The sequence below is a fragment of the Peromyscus californicus genome, unplaced genomic scaffold (genome assembly GCF_007827085.1).
Source record: "Peromyscus californicus insignis strain IS unplaced genomic scaffold, ASM782708v3 Scaffold_5__1_contigs__length_169319896, whole genome shotgun sequence".
In the NCBI taxonomy this organism is placed as follows: Eukaryota; Metazoa; Chordata; class Mammalia; order Rodentia; family Cricetidae; genus Peromyscus; species Peromyscus californicus.
Genome location: NW_026294573.1, coordinates 154712013 through 154727677, shown reverse-complemented (window position 1 = coordinate 154727677; position 15665 = coordinate 154712013). Strand labels below are relative to the sequence as shown.

The 15665-nt window shown below is 40.7% G+C and overlaps 1 long non-coding RNA gene across 1 annotated transcript; it reads right to left on the bottom strand.

Annotated features, from left to right (window-relative positions):
* Positions 1–8751: 8751 nt before the first annotated feature.
* LOC128097760 (uncharacterized) lies at positions 8752–15558 on the bottom strand. The gene is made up of 3 exons (XR_008213981.1): positions 15451–15558; positions 11173–11323; positions 8752–9670 (listed from the first exon to the last, which is right to left on the bottom strand). It is a non-coding gene; the product is annotated as an uncharacterized LOC128097760 (long non-coding RNA).
* Between the last annotated feature and the right edge of the window lie 107 nt (positions 15559–15665).

Sequence of the window (15665 nt, the reverse complement as noted above, 5' to 3'; positions counted from 1 at the left end):
GTATTTTCAGAATTGGGGGGCTGAAGCATGAGAGTCCCAAATTCAAAGTTAGCCTGGGCGACTTAGCAAGATCTTGTAGAAACAGAAAACAAAAGCTGTGCATAGAAGTACAAGCCTTTAGTCACAGCTCTCCAGAGGGGCTAAAGCAACGGATCTCTTTGAGTCGGAGACCAACTTGACTACATTGTGTGACTGTTTCAAAAACAAACAAAAAAATAGAAAAAGAGGGGGAAAATAGCACTGTTGGTGTAGAATTGTAAACCCAGCATAAGCGGGCAGATACCAAGTTCAAGACAGCCTAGGCTACAGAGTGAGTCAACTTATAGAGAGCCAGTCTCAAGACAAACTGTTTAAAAGGAAAAAAAAGAAAGAAAGAAAAGACAAAAAGCATGGGGATATGGCTTAGTGGTAAATTATTTTAAAAAGATTTTGTGTTTGTGTGTTTTGTTTTCTGGATATAATGTACAGACACCATTGTAGGAAAGCAGAATTGAAGCATGCAGACAGTTTGAAGCTTATGTGCAATGCTCAGTGTGGAAAGGGTTGTACAGAGTGCTGGATGCAATCAAGAGTGCTCAACTCCTGGATTCCCTTCAAAGCTACAGGGCGTCGGCTTGACTAGCATGGATGTGGGTGTGATAGAGAGGCAAGTCAGCTAGCGGTCCAGCTTGTGTTCCAGCCTCCACTTTGTTAAGACTCACTTTCAAATGGGGCCATAGTTCTTTCTTTCTTAAGTTTAATTTTTATCTTATGTTGTGTTTTTCCTTCTGTCCTTATGAAGCCAGCTCTTTAACGGACTTTGGTGGAGGTCATGGGGCAGCACCAGCAGGTCTAGATCATCTAAACATAGCTCCTTTAACTTTGTCAAGGGTCTAATATTTTATTCAACAGGTTGAAGACCAAAATTGACAAGAATTAGAGTGGTTTTAGTAGCATTATGAGGACCCTGTTGTAGGGCGGTGATTCTCTTATAGATAAAGCATCAGATAGAGGGGATGTAGCTTGTCTTTGAAGTTAGTTGGAAAAAGGCAGTACAGCTTCTTCCTACTTGCTGGAACCTGTCATGGGAGCTGCCATGTAAGAAGTCTGAATGAATCTATCCTGTAAAGCTCAAGGCTCACGTGGAAGGCTGATGTTAAGCAGGGTTTTCAACATCTTGCTAAGGGCCAGTAAAAAGCTGGCATCAACTACCAGACCTGTGAACTTTTTTTCAGATCAGTCTTGACTTCTAAGTGTTTTTACCTGAAGTTCCAGATATTATGAAGCACAGACAAACCATTCACTCATATGATCCCTCTTCCTATTTCTAACTCACAGAAGCAATATCTGCAGTGTGTGTGTGTGTGTGTGTGTGTGTGTGTGTGTGTGTGTGTGTGTGTGTGTGTGGTGTATGCTTGTGTTCATGCAGGTGGACTATAGACTACAGAAGGCTATGTGTGGAGCTGTCTTCCTCAATCCATTCTCCACTTTACTTTTGGATACAGGGTTTCTCACTGAACTTGGAGATGATTATTTCGGCTAGACTGCCTGGCCAGTGAGCCTCTATGATCTGTCTATATTCACATTCTGGTCTTGGAGTTATAGATGTTGCATGCCATGGGAGCTTCAACTTGGGTGATGGGAATCTGAACTCAGATCCACATGCTTGCACAATGAACACTTCTACTTCTCAGTCGGAGTTCGTGCAGTTTTTATAGAGCAATAATAACCAGATGTTATTGAAAGAAATGATATCTCCATCTAGAAAAGAGGCACTTTTTAGTGAAATGACTGTTTTCTTAAATTTTCAAATTTTCCTTACCAGCTGAAGCTCTTATCCAAGTTTTTTTGTCATGGATTACATTCAAGTCAGCTACATATTTTTGTGAATTTCTCAGGATTTACAAAGAAGTTCTCAGCACAAGTTCTGTTATTTAATCCTTAAGCCTTTTTCGATTCTACCTCCTCTCGGAAATCTTTAGTGACCATTTTGGACAAGTTTTATCTTTCATTTCTGCCTTTAACGGTTTTGCTTATGGTCTGTCTTACCCAGTAGACCCAGCAAGTCTGGACCTTAGCTGTGCTTCTGTAGTGTGTTGATTATCCACCTCAGAAGGCTGTAAATAATAGATAGTCAATAAATACTAGTTGACTTACCCACTAATTTAAATATAGTCACTTTATTTTAAAGCTGATTATTTTGTTCAACTTCATAAATTTGTGCTAGTGTTATACTCTCAAAAAAGATATTGTGCATAGTTATCATATTATATACTATATAGGATATATATACATATATATATCTTCAAAACTTCTCTCTGTCTCTGTGTGTGTGTGTGTGTGTGTGTGTGTGTGTGTGTGTGTGTGTGTGTGTTGTCAAGGGTTTATGTGTGTAGTGTACCGGGTCTGCATGTGTGTTGTGCCAGGAATCAAACCCTTGGGCCTTATGCATACTAGGCAACTGCTCAACCAGTGAACTCCACCTGTGGACCTTATCATTGCTAATAGAGTATTTTTTTTCACCTTGATTATGTCTTATAAAGAAATGTATTTCAGGGATGGTAATGCCCATGCTAATAAGTAAGACCATCATACATGTTGGAAAGACCTGGGCCAAATTTGTACTTACTCATGTGATGATTTTCTAAGAATGGAAAGGAAATAGAGAGAGGAAGGGTGACTGACTCAGTGGATGGCATCTTGTTAATTAGTAAACAAGCACTGTACACATAGTGGGCCATGTGGCTGTTATTCAAAGGGCAAAGTACATGAACAATTTAATCTGTTTCCTAAAATAGTGCCCACTTACACTTCCATGAGAATCGTGTTTTGGCAGCTGTGAGAATTAAGGAGTTTACTTATTAAGAAGAATTAGATGAAAGTTGGAGTTAAGGAGACTTGAAGAAACATCTCAGAGACAGATAGGAGGAGAGAAGCATTTATGGCTGAGGGCTTGAAAAGCATAAGGGAACAGTGAGAAGGACAGTTACATAAATCATTCTTAGATAACTTGCCTTATTGAGCTTGAGAACAGAATTGAGCATGAAGGGGTGAAGATCAATGCCATTTGTTTTCTAGAAGTGATTAACATTCAGGCATTCTAGACAAGGACTGTCAGAATCACCACACTGGGACTGCAGTGTTTGCTCTTGGCCCATGGTCTTTATTTGGTATTTACTGAGAACATAACACGAGCCAGACATTGTTCAAGGTATTAAGAACACGGCAATGGGGGCAGGAGGGAGAAGCAGCGCAATCTCTGCTCTAGAACAACATTGCTTTTACTGGTGGAAAGACAGACAACAAGCAAATAAATACAATTTTCAGATGATGATAAGTGCAATGAAAAAATTAAGCCAGAATGGTGGGATTAAAGACTCTAGCATTCAGAAAGAAAATCCTCTCCAAGGTGCCAAAGCAGCTCCAGTGATCCCCCACTCCTAGGGCCCTTAATGGGTTTATGGACCAGTCAAAGCCTGAAACTGCAGTCACCCAATGAGACATCTCTGAAGTTCTCTGACTGGTTCTGGACCTTTTTTGGCCACAAAAGGTTTGTTATAGCCATAAACACTAATGCCATCTAGTAGCTTGGAGCTGTTCCAGTAGCTTGAGCCTCTCTCAGCAGACACTCCTTGACTGAAATAACTGCTCCCTCCAAGCATGTCCTGATTTATGGTCTGCTTGTTTATTTTTCCTGATTGCTTTAATGCCACTGATATCAGATTCCACTTAACCTTGAATCTCACCTCTTCTGTGCTACCATATCTGGAATATTCTGCTTGCTAAGACAAGTCAAGTCTGCTTGATTTGACCCAGAACCTTATCCTTTCTAATTGTTGTGACTTGGATGGAATACGCTAGCAACATGCTTCGCAAAAATGTGACTCTAGCAGAACTTGGTTCTCCCTTCCCTATGTCAACACCAGGAATTTTGCCAGCACGTCTATTCTTACAAATGCTCTACTGTTTCTTTTTTTTTCTATCTTCCCTCTCCAGTGTTAAGAATCAACTCTATGCCTTCACACATGCTCAACTACTGAGTTGTGCTCTAGCCCCATGGTGTCTTGTAAATTTATATTAGATTAGAAAGATTTGACAACTGAAGGTAAGAGATTATATTTTAAATATTGGTTACAAATGATCTTAAATGAGATAACCAAATTCTAGGCCTGTTTGTTTGGCAAGAAAACTTCATCAGTTGTTTCAAAAAATGCCAGGTGTTTAGGAGGTACACTTGTGGTCAGAGGTAGGCAAACAGAGGTAGGCAACTGTGGGGACATCTACCTGGCCAAGAATTTGAAGGGCTGTGTCAAGCAATTTTCATTACTATGACAACATACCTAAGAAAAGAACTTAATAGAGAAAGGCTTATTTTCCTGACAATATTAGAGGTTTCAGACCATGGTTGCTGGTTCCATTGTTTCTGGGCCTGTGGTGAAGCAGTGCACCATGGGCAAACTGCTCACCTCATGCTGGGCCAGGAAGCCAGCAGACATCAGGAAGTGTCAGGGACAAGTTACATCTTTCCAAGGTGTTGACCTACTTTTCCAACAAGGCACACTTCACTACTGCTCCATAATGTCATATTCTGACATCTTCAAGGGGCTAGTCCATTGATTAGGGTACAGTTCTCATAATCCAATCTCCATGTGAGGATTGGATCTACTAGCTGGAAACAAAATCTTTTCAGAAAATTAAAATGCTAACATCTTCAATTTAAAAATAGTTTTATTATTTATAATTTCATACATATATACAATTTATCTTGAGCATATCCACACTCAACTATTCCCTTCTACTGCTCTAGGATATTTGCCCCAACACATGTCTCTCTCATCGTTTTTTTAATCCACCCCATTTTTTAACCAATTGAGTTCAATTAGAGCTACCTGCAGACACATAGGCACCCCATCAGTGGCCACACCCTCAAAGAAAAATGACTCCCTTTACCCTAGCACCCAGCGATTGCCAACAGCTCTTCAGTGAGGAGTAGAGCCTTAAAAACCTCTTCTCCATCCATGCTAGAATTATCAACTGGCTTGACCTTGTGCAGTTAACTGAAGGTTCTGTAAATTCATGAGTGCGACTACTAGATGTCCAGAAAATTGTAAAATGTTAACATTTTATTATTTTAATACAGTATTTTTCTAATTCTCTGAGAGTTTTATATCAGTGTACAGTACATTTTGACCTTAACTGTCCTCTCTAACTTCCCGGAACCTCCCAAATATATATTCTCTGTCTTCTTTAAAAATTTACAAAATCTAACTCACTGAGTATAATTAATACTGCCTATATATGCATGCATGTGGGGCCATCCACTGGGGTATGGACAACCAACCAGCGGCCACACCCCCAACTAAAAGTGACTCTTCCTTCCCCATCAACTCCTAATAGCTCCTCAGCTAGGGATGGAGCCTCTGGAACCTCTCCCACCATCCATGCTGGAATTCTGGCTGCTTTGCTCTTATGCTGCTTTGTGCTGATAACCACAGCTGTTGCGAGTTCATGAGTCATATAGCCATGTCATATCCAGGAGTCTGCATCTCAAAGCACTCTGTCCATGCCCTTGCCCTGACATTCCTTCCAACCAATCTCCCATGATGTTCCCTGAACATTTAGGGGTGGTGACTAAACACTTAACACATGAGCCTTTGCAGGGGATACCATATGAAGACACTTTATGTCAATGTATGTTCCAAATCATTTGCTTGAGAATCTCCAAAACGTACTTCAAAAGGTAAGGGGAAAAGAGAATTTACTTAAAGGATAAGTGAGAATCTTATTTTATCCAACTACAAATAGTACTATAGAGCCTCATAAATGTTGAAAAATCTCCAGAAAATTGACTTTCTCGCTCTCTTTTTCCTCTTTAGACAATATCATTTCCCTTTTCTGCACCTCTTTGTAGGTTAATTTCCTTATGGAGCTGGACTTCTTCAAAAGGATCTTGGTTTCTGTTCTTGGATGACTTCCAGGTAACATGAGAATTCGGAGCTGCTATGATGCCATTTGACACAAGCCTGGCCAAATATTGCCACTTCCACACCCTCAACTGATCAGTGAATAAAACTCCAGGCCTCTCAGTTAAAATTCTTATGAAAGATAATCTGATTGACCCACAGAACTTTGAGTTTATATCCCCTAGTTTCTATGTAGCAAGCCTTTGGGGCTGGCAAGTTTATGACCTTGTGGTGTAAATGGTAGGCATGGGTATGTTAAGAAGGGAGGTTTTCTTAGACAGTGAGCAGGGTTAGAAGTCAGGCAAGGGTTACCATACAGTGAAATTACAAAGGGCTTGGTGAAGCTATGAAACTCAGTGATCACTCACAGCTACCAAAGAGGCCATTCTTTGGGGGAGTGGGACAACAACTTCAACTTGTGCAGGTCTTGATAGGTAGTTGCCTAAAATGCAAGTTCCTTTGTATAAATGTGTGAACTGTCATCACAGGAGCAGAGTATAGTTCAAAATTTGTTCATTTTCCAAAGGGAAATTACAGTTGTTTGCTTTTTACTCTTTATTCTTTATTCTCTGGGGGCCTGACACCCAGCTCCCAAATAAATACATGGAAACTTATTATTTCTTATAAATGTCTGGTCTTAGCTTGGCTTGTTTCTAGCCAGCCTTTCTTAAATTATCCTGACCATCTTTTGCCTCAGGGCTTTTATTTTTCTCTATTCTATATATCTCTCTTTACTTCTTACCTCACGGCTTGCTGTGTAGCTGGTGGCTGGCCCCTGATGTCCTTCTCTCCTCCTTCTTTTCTCATTCCTCAATCTTCTCTTTCCAGATTTCTCCTCCTATTTATTCTCTATGCCTGCCAGCCCCACCTATCCTTTCTCCTGCCTAGCTATTGACCATTCAGCTCTTTATTAGACTAATCAGGTATTTTAGATAGTCAAAGCCACACAGCTTCACAGAGTTAAACAAATGCAACATAAAAGAATTCAACACATCTTTGCATCATTAAACAAATATCACAGCATAAACAAATATAACACATCTTAAAACAATATACCACAACAAGAAATCTGATTGCATATATAAAAAAGACAAACACTTTGAAAAATATCAGTACACTGGGATTAGCACAGCAAAACAGGAAGCAATAGTGAATAAAGACATGCATCAAAAATAGTTTACATGAAGCTAGAGTGGCAGCTTTTCTTATATTTGTGCACACTAATTCTTCCCTCCAGCATGCCTCCATTTTTTGTAAATCACTCTATTCCTTACAAAACAGTATTCACTCTTAAAGACCTAGATTAATAATCCTGTCTAGAAAGCCTTCTCAGACAGAGTCTATTTTGAATGTCATATATGATCATCCTTCTTTTTGGTCACAGATAATTGAAATAGAAAGTCCATATGGACAAGAATCTCATTTAATTATTACTTTAACTTTCAACAACATCTATTCTATAAGTTACATGGATTTTAAAATAATATTTATGATCAAAATCAAATAACCAAGTACAATGGCTAACAGTCTCACTTTATGCAGAAAGTAAGGCAAACTCTGTGGATCAGGGCACAAGGTCAATGGTGCACATTACTTTTAAGACATCCACAATGTGATCATTTTCATTATCCCCATGATTATTTTACTCATTTAACAGATGTATCTTTAAGATTCCTTATGTCTACATTACCACAATTGATGCTTTTATGCAACTACAACAAAATAATAAAACACGAAAAAAACTCTAACTTTTTCTTTGTCACACATTAATTATAAATATAGTGTACTAACGTCAAAAGTGGGGCTGGAGTGATGGCTCAGTTCACAAAATCTTTGTTATGGAAGCAAGAGGACCTGGGTTCAGGTCTCTGGCACCCACTCAAACAAGCCAGGTGTAACGCTATGTGCCTGTATTCCTAGCACTGGTAAGGTGGAGACAGGAGGACCTTTGGGGCTTGCTGGACAATCACTCTAGCTAGTTTGTAAGCTCTAGGTTCAGTGAGAAAAACTGTCTAAAAACAAAACAACCCCCCAAGCCAAACAACAACAACAACAAAACAAGGTAGAGAGCAATAGAGAAAATTACCAAATGTTGACCTCTGGCCTCCACGCACACAAGTACATTGGCCTATGTTAATGTGCACCTACTTACCTGTTGTTGGTGGTATTTTTCTCTTTTTGGGGTGCCCGTCCCCCAGCTCCCAAATAAATTAACACATGGAGGCTTATTATTATTTATGAATGCCCGGCCTTAGTTTGGCTTAGTTTCTTGCCAGTTTTTCTTAACTTTAAATTATCCTGTCTATCTTTTGCCTCTGGGCTTTTCCTTTTCTATACCTGTATACCTTTCTTTGTTTCTTATTCAGTGGCTTGCTGTGTAGCTGGCTGGCTGGCCCCTGGAGTCCTCCTTTTCTGGCTTCTCCCTTCTCTCACTCCTCCATCTCTTTTCTCCTTCTTCTCACAGATTTCTCCTTCTATATGTTCTCTCTGCCTGCCAGGTCCACCTATTTCTCTCTCCTGCCTCACTATTGGCCATTTAGCTCTTTATTAGACCATCAGGTGTTTTAGACAGGCACAGTAACACATCTTCACAGAGTTAAAGAAATGCAACATAAACAAAAGTGTCACACCTTAAAATAATATTCCTCAACACCTACCCACCCTTCCAAATACACATAGTATAATTTATAAAGATATTTTTAGAAGAGTAGAATGTTTTTAATAATCTCCAAAGAGGGAGAACTGTAAAACAAATATTAAGCAATAATTCACTAAAGACAATCTGGGCAAGGCAACTTATTCAGGAAATTAGGTTTTTATAAGTAAATCAAAAAAGTAAATTAAATGATAAAGGTTTTGGCAAAATCTTGGAGGTTAGGATTTTAGTGATGTGTTTAACAGATATGTATTGAATCCACACAAAATGCCAGGCATTGTGCTGGCTTATAAAATGCAGGAGCAAACAAGATAAACTCAGTCTCTGCCTCCACACAGTGTACAGAAAGTCACAAAGTATTAGAAGTCATACAAGGTTTTTGGGTGAGACAGAACATTTCTGGGTCCAGTTGTGCTTAATCCAAGGATCTGGGATGTCAGACACAGAAACCAAGGACTGACTTAGGATAGTGGCTCCAGCAAAGATTAAAGACATGAACACTCTAGGAATAAGCAAGACAGAAGCAAGGTTTATTAATAAGAATTACAGAAAAGTGCAAAATTGAGAAAAATTGAAACTCCTGAGAGGAGAAGGGGTGCCTAAGAGAAGGGAAAAAACCCAAGAATTTTTGTTTTTTGTTTTGTTTGTCTTACATTTTTATAGACACTGGACAAAGGCTGATTTAACTGCTATGGGATTATAGGTTCTCTGCATTAGGATGGGCTGAGCCAAAGGAGGGCACACACATTCTATGCCCTCTTGGCCTCACCAGGAAGACAACTGTCATCTGTTCATCCTCTATCCACTCAGTTAGGAGCCGTCACACTTCCCTCTGTCTCTTGACTTAATATTTTAGCAGCTGTGATGGTTATTCTTGGCTGTCAACTTGACTACATTGGGAATGAACTACAATCCAGATGTGGAGGGCACACCAATGAGAGATTTTCCCTTGCTCTGAAGTGGGTGAATTGACTTCTAGTCAGGACCTTTGAGGTAGGAAGACACACATCTTTAATCCAGATCTTGAATTGGGAGGACACACCTTTACCTCTGGGCCACATCTTCTGGAAGCCTAAAAAAGACATGAAAGAAGGAAGTTTGGCTCTTTGCCTGCCCGTTCTCATCTTGCTAGCAAGTCCATTCCTTCACTGATACTAAAGACTACTTCTTTGGGATTCCAGTGTCTACTGAAGATCAGCTGAGACATCAGCCTTGTAGACTGAGCTACTTTGGGATTCTTGGACTTTCCATTCATAGCCAGGCATTGTTGGATTAGTTGGACCATGGCCCACTGTTAGTGATTCTAATAAATCCCTGTTCTATATATAGAAAAAGAGATTCATTCTATAAGTTCTGCTATTCTAGAGAACCTTGGCTAACTGTGACTAACACAGCAGCTGACCTTGACTATCGGCTGGCCGTTAGCTGTGGCTGGCACTGCCTTCATCCACTGTGCAGGTAGGTGCCTTGCTGATGGTTAATTAAACTAAGATCTCTTTGTTCTCACACTTACATAACCGACTTGGACCTTGACCACAGCAGAGAGCTAACTCTATCACAGCCACAAAGATGTAACTGCAGACTTGTCTATAATCCCAGCACTTGGAAGATAGAGACAGGAGGATGAGAATTTTAACACCAGCTTCAGCTATGTAGTGAGCTCAAGGTCAGTCTAGGTTACATAAATCCTGTCTCCATAAAACCTCAAAAACATAAAGAAGAAAAAAAGAGAGAGAAGAGGAGGAGTAAGAAGGAAGGAGAGGAGGGAGAGACAGGAAAAGGAGGCGGATCATTCTTTTTGAGTTTGTCTGTGAGGGAATTTCCAGACAGGAATAGTTTGTGGGCCCATGAGCTCAGTGAGGAAGACACAGTTTGGAGATGAGAGAGTACCATCCTTGAAGGTCAATAGAACAGAAAAATGCAAGAAGTTCAAACATCTGATTCTCCCTCACTGAACAAGGTGTGCTTTTTCTCCTGCTGCTGTGAGTGTATGAGCCGATTTCCTAATATATCCGTGTGTGTGTGTGTGTGTGTGTGTGTGTGTGTGTGTGTGTGTTACTCGTTCGGATTATCTGAAGAACTCTCATACAGTGAACAAAAATAAGATAGTTTTGTAAGATACAGTTGCTTCAATTTATTGTCAACTCTTATTTATTTATTTATTTATTTATTTATTTATTTATTTATTTATGCATGTATTTATTTGAGACAGATTCCCATTGTCTCACAGTGTAGCCCTGGCTGCTCTGGAACTCACTATGTCAATCAAGTTGGTCTCAAAGTCACAGAGACCCACCTGCCTCCATTGCCCAAGTGCTGGGATCAAAGGTGTGTGACATTATGCTTGTCTATTATCTATTATCAGCTCTTTTTTTTTTTTTTCTGAGACAGGGTTTCTCTGTGTAGTTTTTGGTGCCTGTCCTGGAACTCACTCTGTAGACCAGGCTGGCCTCAAACTCACAGAGATCTGCCTGACTCTGCCTCCTGAGTGCTGGGATTAAAGGCGTTCGCCACCGCCGCCTAGCCCTGCTATCAACTCTTAAGTCTAATATCCTTGATACCATTGTGCCTTACCTGACAATGAGTAGGAGGGAGTTGCTCCCAGGTAGGTAGCTTGGCTAATTTCTCTGCCTTGGGAGGAGTCCTGAAGGAAGCAGCAGGTTGTTTTGAGTGGCACTGCCAAGTAGAGAGTTCAGGCTTTCACTAGCTGTAGAGGGCAACGGCACTAGGAAAGGTGAGCAATAAGAGGAGCACTCAAGTGAATGATGGATCTGAAGCAAAGCTGTCCTTACCCACTAGCACACATGGGAGAGGAAACTCAAGGTATAGGGGAACGTGGACAGGCTGGTGCAGTTAGCATAGTGCTGGGAAATTTGGTTCCTGCCTGAGTGGGCATGGAAGCTGTCTTGTTCATTATAGAATGTTTAGTACTACTCTCCAGATGGCAATCAAAACCACCTTCCTAAAAAATCATCTCTCTCTCTCTTTCTCTCTCTCTCTCTCTCTCTCTCTCTCTCTCTCTCTCTCTCTCTCTCTCTCTCTTTCTCTCTCTCACACACACACACACACACACACACACACACACACACACACAACTTCAAGGCATCACTGAATTCCTCTGCAATGCAAAATTGTCCCAGGTTAAGAACCACTTTAGTGAACTTGTTCTCTATTGCTGGATATCAAATTATGTCCCAAGACTCGGTGGCTTACAATTATAATGAAGCCATTCCATTAAATTCATTGTTTTGAGGGTCAGGCAGGTGAATGACTTAACTGAGTGGATTTGGTTTCATATCTCTGTGAGACTGTGGTCAAGATGATATCCTTTGAAGTACTGAAGGATCCAATCCACTTCTCTAAGTTACTCAAGTGGTAATTGGCAGGGGGCCTCAGCTCCTTCCTGGTCTCAGGCAAGATGCCATAGTTTCTTACAATGTGGGTTCCTTCTCAGGGCTGCCTAGCAGGTCCTTACTTGCTAATGATCTGAGGGGGCAGAGGCGGGCCTTTTGTATTAGGCTTTTTCTTTTAGGCCAGCCACTAACCAGGTCCCAAATCATGACACGGAAACTTACTACTAGTTTTGAATGCTCAGCCTAGCTTAGGCTCATTTCCGGCTAGCTCTTTTAACTTAAATTAACCTGTTTATCTACGTTTTGCCTTGGGGCTTTTTACTTTTTCTTATTTTCTTTCTGTATGTCTTACTCTGTGTCTGCCAGCTGGCAGCTGCCTGGCTTCTTGTTCCAGGCATCTCCCTTGTTCTCTTCTCGTTCTTTCTTATTCCTCTCGAGCCTAAATTTCTCCCATTTATTCTGTATTTATTCTCCAATTTATTCTACTTCTCCTATTTATTCTATTACTCTAATTTATTCCCTGCCAGCTCCTGCTATCATTTTTCTGCCTAGCTATTGGCCATTCAGCTTTTTATTAGACCAATCAGGTGCCTTAGGCAGGCTTGGTGAAATAAATTCAACACATCTTTACATAATTAAACACACATCCTTACATCATTAAACAAATGCAGATGAACAAAGGTAACACAACTTTACACAGTTAAAATAATATTCTGCAGCATAATGAAATATTCCACAATACCCTTTTATGACCCAATGTCAGAAGTGACAACTCAGCTTTGTTATGTATGTTAGAACCACGTTGCCAACTGTGGGCCATACTGGAAGAGAATTAGGCTCTAGTTTGTGAGGGAAGAAGTGTCCACAAATTTGTGAACACATTTTTTAAGATCACTACCATTGGAGAAAAGTCCTTTAGCAAATAGAATGGAAAGCACCATGAGCTACTTAAAGAAAAATATTATTTCATCACTCTAAAACAAATGCTAGATGATTGTTTAGTGAAACAGTAAATTGTTAAGCAAGTAGAAAACAGACAAATTATATGCTGTTAGGATGAAATGGATGTGTGAAGTCTAAAAGAAAACAAAAATAAAAGAAGACAAATGTTTCACCTAAATCAATATCTATATATATGAAGTGGCAGTGAATAGTTCTGTAAGAAAGTGGGTAATGATGGATAAGTACACATTTGCTCGTATGGAATGAACCACGATCACTTGGGCACAGTAATCTCATACAGTGATGTGGAAAAACTGGTAATAATACAGCAACAGTAGTTTGTTGACTAGCCTATGTGTTAGATGTCTGTAAGTATTGTACTTGTAGCAAATTATTTTTTACTATATCATGTAGTCATCACCATACCAGTTTTCTAGCTTAGGTACAATCAGATCAAGGAACTCATAGTTTGTGGTGGCAACTGGGCTGGCTCATGCATTTAGGCAGCATGGGTGCAATGGCTCTGACTCACAATACTTCCAGGGCCCAGAAAACCGGTTTAAATCCCATGAAGATTGAAGGGAAAAATGTAAATACCAAATACAGTTCTTTAAAGTATAGTGTCAACACATTTTCCATGGACCAATGCAAACAGAAAATACAGTTTGCAGAGGTTTTTGTTTGTTTGTTCAGATGGAAGAGGAGGCCTCTCGGATAGTTTCTAAGGTCCTGAAAATGAGAATTCACTTGCAGTGGCAGAGCTATGCTTTGATCCCAGCAACGTGTCACCTAAGCCTACATTTTCCCTGCAAGGCAACTTGCCAATGAGTTTCAAAAGGGCTAAACTTATTCACACCCTGTGATTACTTTGGAGGAGTTGAGACGGTAAACAAGGACATGGGAAATATTGATGAAAAGATACTTATAACAGTGTTCATTGAAAACTAAGGAAATATTCAATAAAAACAAATGTTTGATATTAGGTATGTACTTTGGGATAGGAGAACCCCAGGAACTTCTTATAGGACCACAGGGAAAGGGGAAAGTCTGAGCCACTGGGATTGAGACAGTGAGGCAGAGCAGGCAGAAGAAGGCCTTCACGCAATCTCTGGAGGAAGGCAGCCCTCGAAGGGTGTTTTGAAACAGCTGCTGCATTTATTTAAAGAAATCTTATAGCAAAAAGGTCCAGACCATGTCAAGGCAGCATGGTTTAAACACAGAGCCAAGTGAGCGCATTCAGTGATCTCCTAACAATACAAACAGCATATGGGCTTGAAGGTGCTTTGAAAAGTACATTGTCATAAAAGCTGAGGAGCCAATGAATTCAACCAGTAGAGTGATGTGGTGGTTGGTGTTCACTGGAAACTTGTCAGGATCTAGCTTCACTGGGAGACAGGCCTCTGACATTGCCTATGAAGGATTATCTTCGTTATGTTAACCGAGGTGGGAAGACCAATCTTAAGTGTGGGCAGGGCCATTCTATAGGCAATGGATTCTGGACTACATACGATGAAGAAGCATGATGAGCATGCCTCTCTCTCTGCTTCCTGACCTCTGATTTATTGTGACCAGCTATATCGAGCCCCTGCAACCAGATATGTGCCAGAATAAACTCCTTTATTCTCAAGTCGCTTTTGACAGTATTTTACCACAGCAAGAGGAATAGAATGTAGAATTGTCATGTACATTTCCTAGTGATTTTTGTGCATCATGTGCACACGCACCTAACTTATATGTGAAGTTGGGGGCAGTAACTACTGTACCAGAGTGGAAGAGAATGTATATGTGTTCATTCAAGAGGTATTTACAGAGTCCTACATATACTCATGGAGTCTTAGTAGTCTTGTTATTCTATTCTTTCAAAATTTACAACAACGACACAAAAAGAGTGACTCAGAAAAGTGGTTTAAAGTCAACAAAAAATTTGGACCAGAGAAGCCTTAAAAGGTGATTATGCTGAGAAGTTGTTACCCATGGGGCAGTGAGGTTAAAGACATGTTAAGGCGTCACAGGCAACCGTGGAGAGGTCTTATTTGAAAAGAAGCCAGCATTTCTGAACTTCTGAAGCAAGAGAACCAGTAGACTCTGGGGTGGGTGTAAGTAATTTGTGGGGCCTAGGTGAGGTGTTTGGCTAACAACTGTACAATGCCGGAAGAACTTTGTTCTTTCTCTGAAGTAGAATAGCAGGCCATATGGTAAATGGTCATCACTGACTTGTATTTGCAGTGTGACCTTTCTCACAACAGCAATGTAAATTACCAACCGAGCTTTTCTAACCAGTTGACTCATTGTGCAATGGAGTCAAGAGACGCTACCTTTCAAGATTGCTGTACTGCTTAGCTGCACGGATACGGATCCGTGCATTTGCTCAATCAGCAGCAGCTTTGTTACTGGGCCAGCGTGGTGCCAAGGGAAGGGCACAATTTGATTACCAACACAAATGCAAGTCTTTTCGTGTGACCATTTGCGAATGGACCCCAAATATTAAGCGATGTCAAAGAGTGTTCATTCACAGCCTCCTTTTGCTGTGAAGTGCTGGAGTAAGCACGTAACTGACCGGAGGATCTTCCCCGAGGCTGTGCACGAGGCTCTGCAGCTGACTGAACAGACCAGGTAACAGTAAGCTTCCAGCTTCCAAAGTCCCCACCGGCTTCCTGGCGGCGGCCCCGCCCCCTTTCCGGCTCTGGACCCGCCCCTTCCCTCCTATTGGTCGACTTGCATCTCCGCTCGACCGTCGCGAAGACCCGGAGCAGCGGAGCCGTCCTCAGGAGG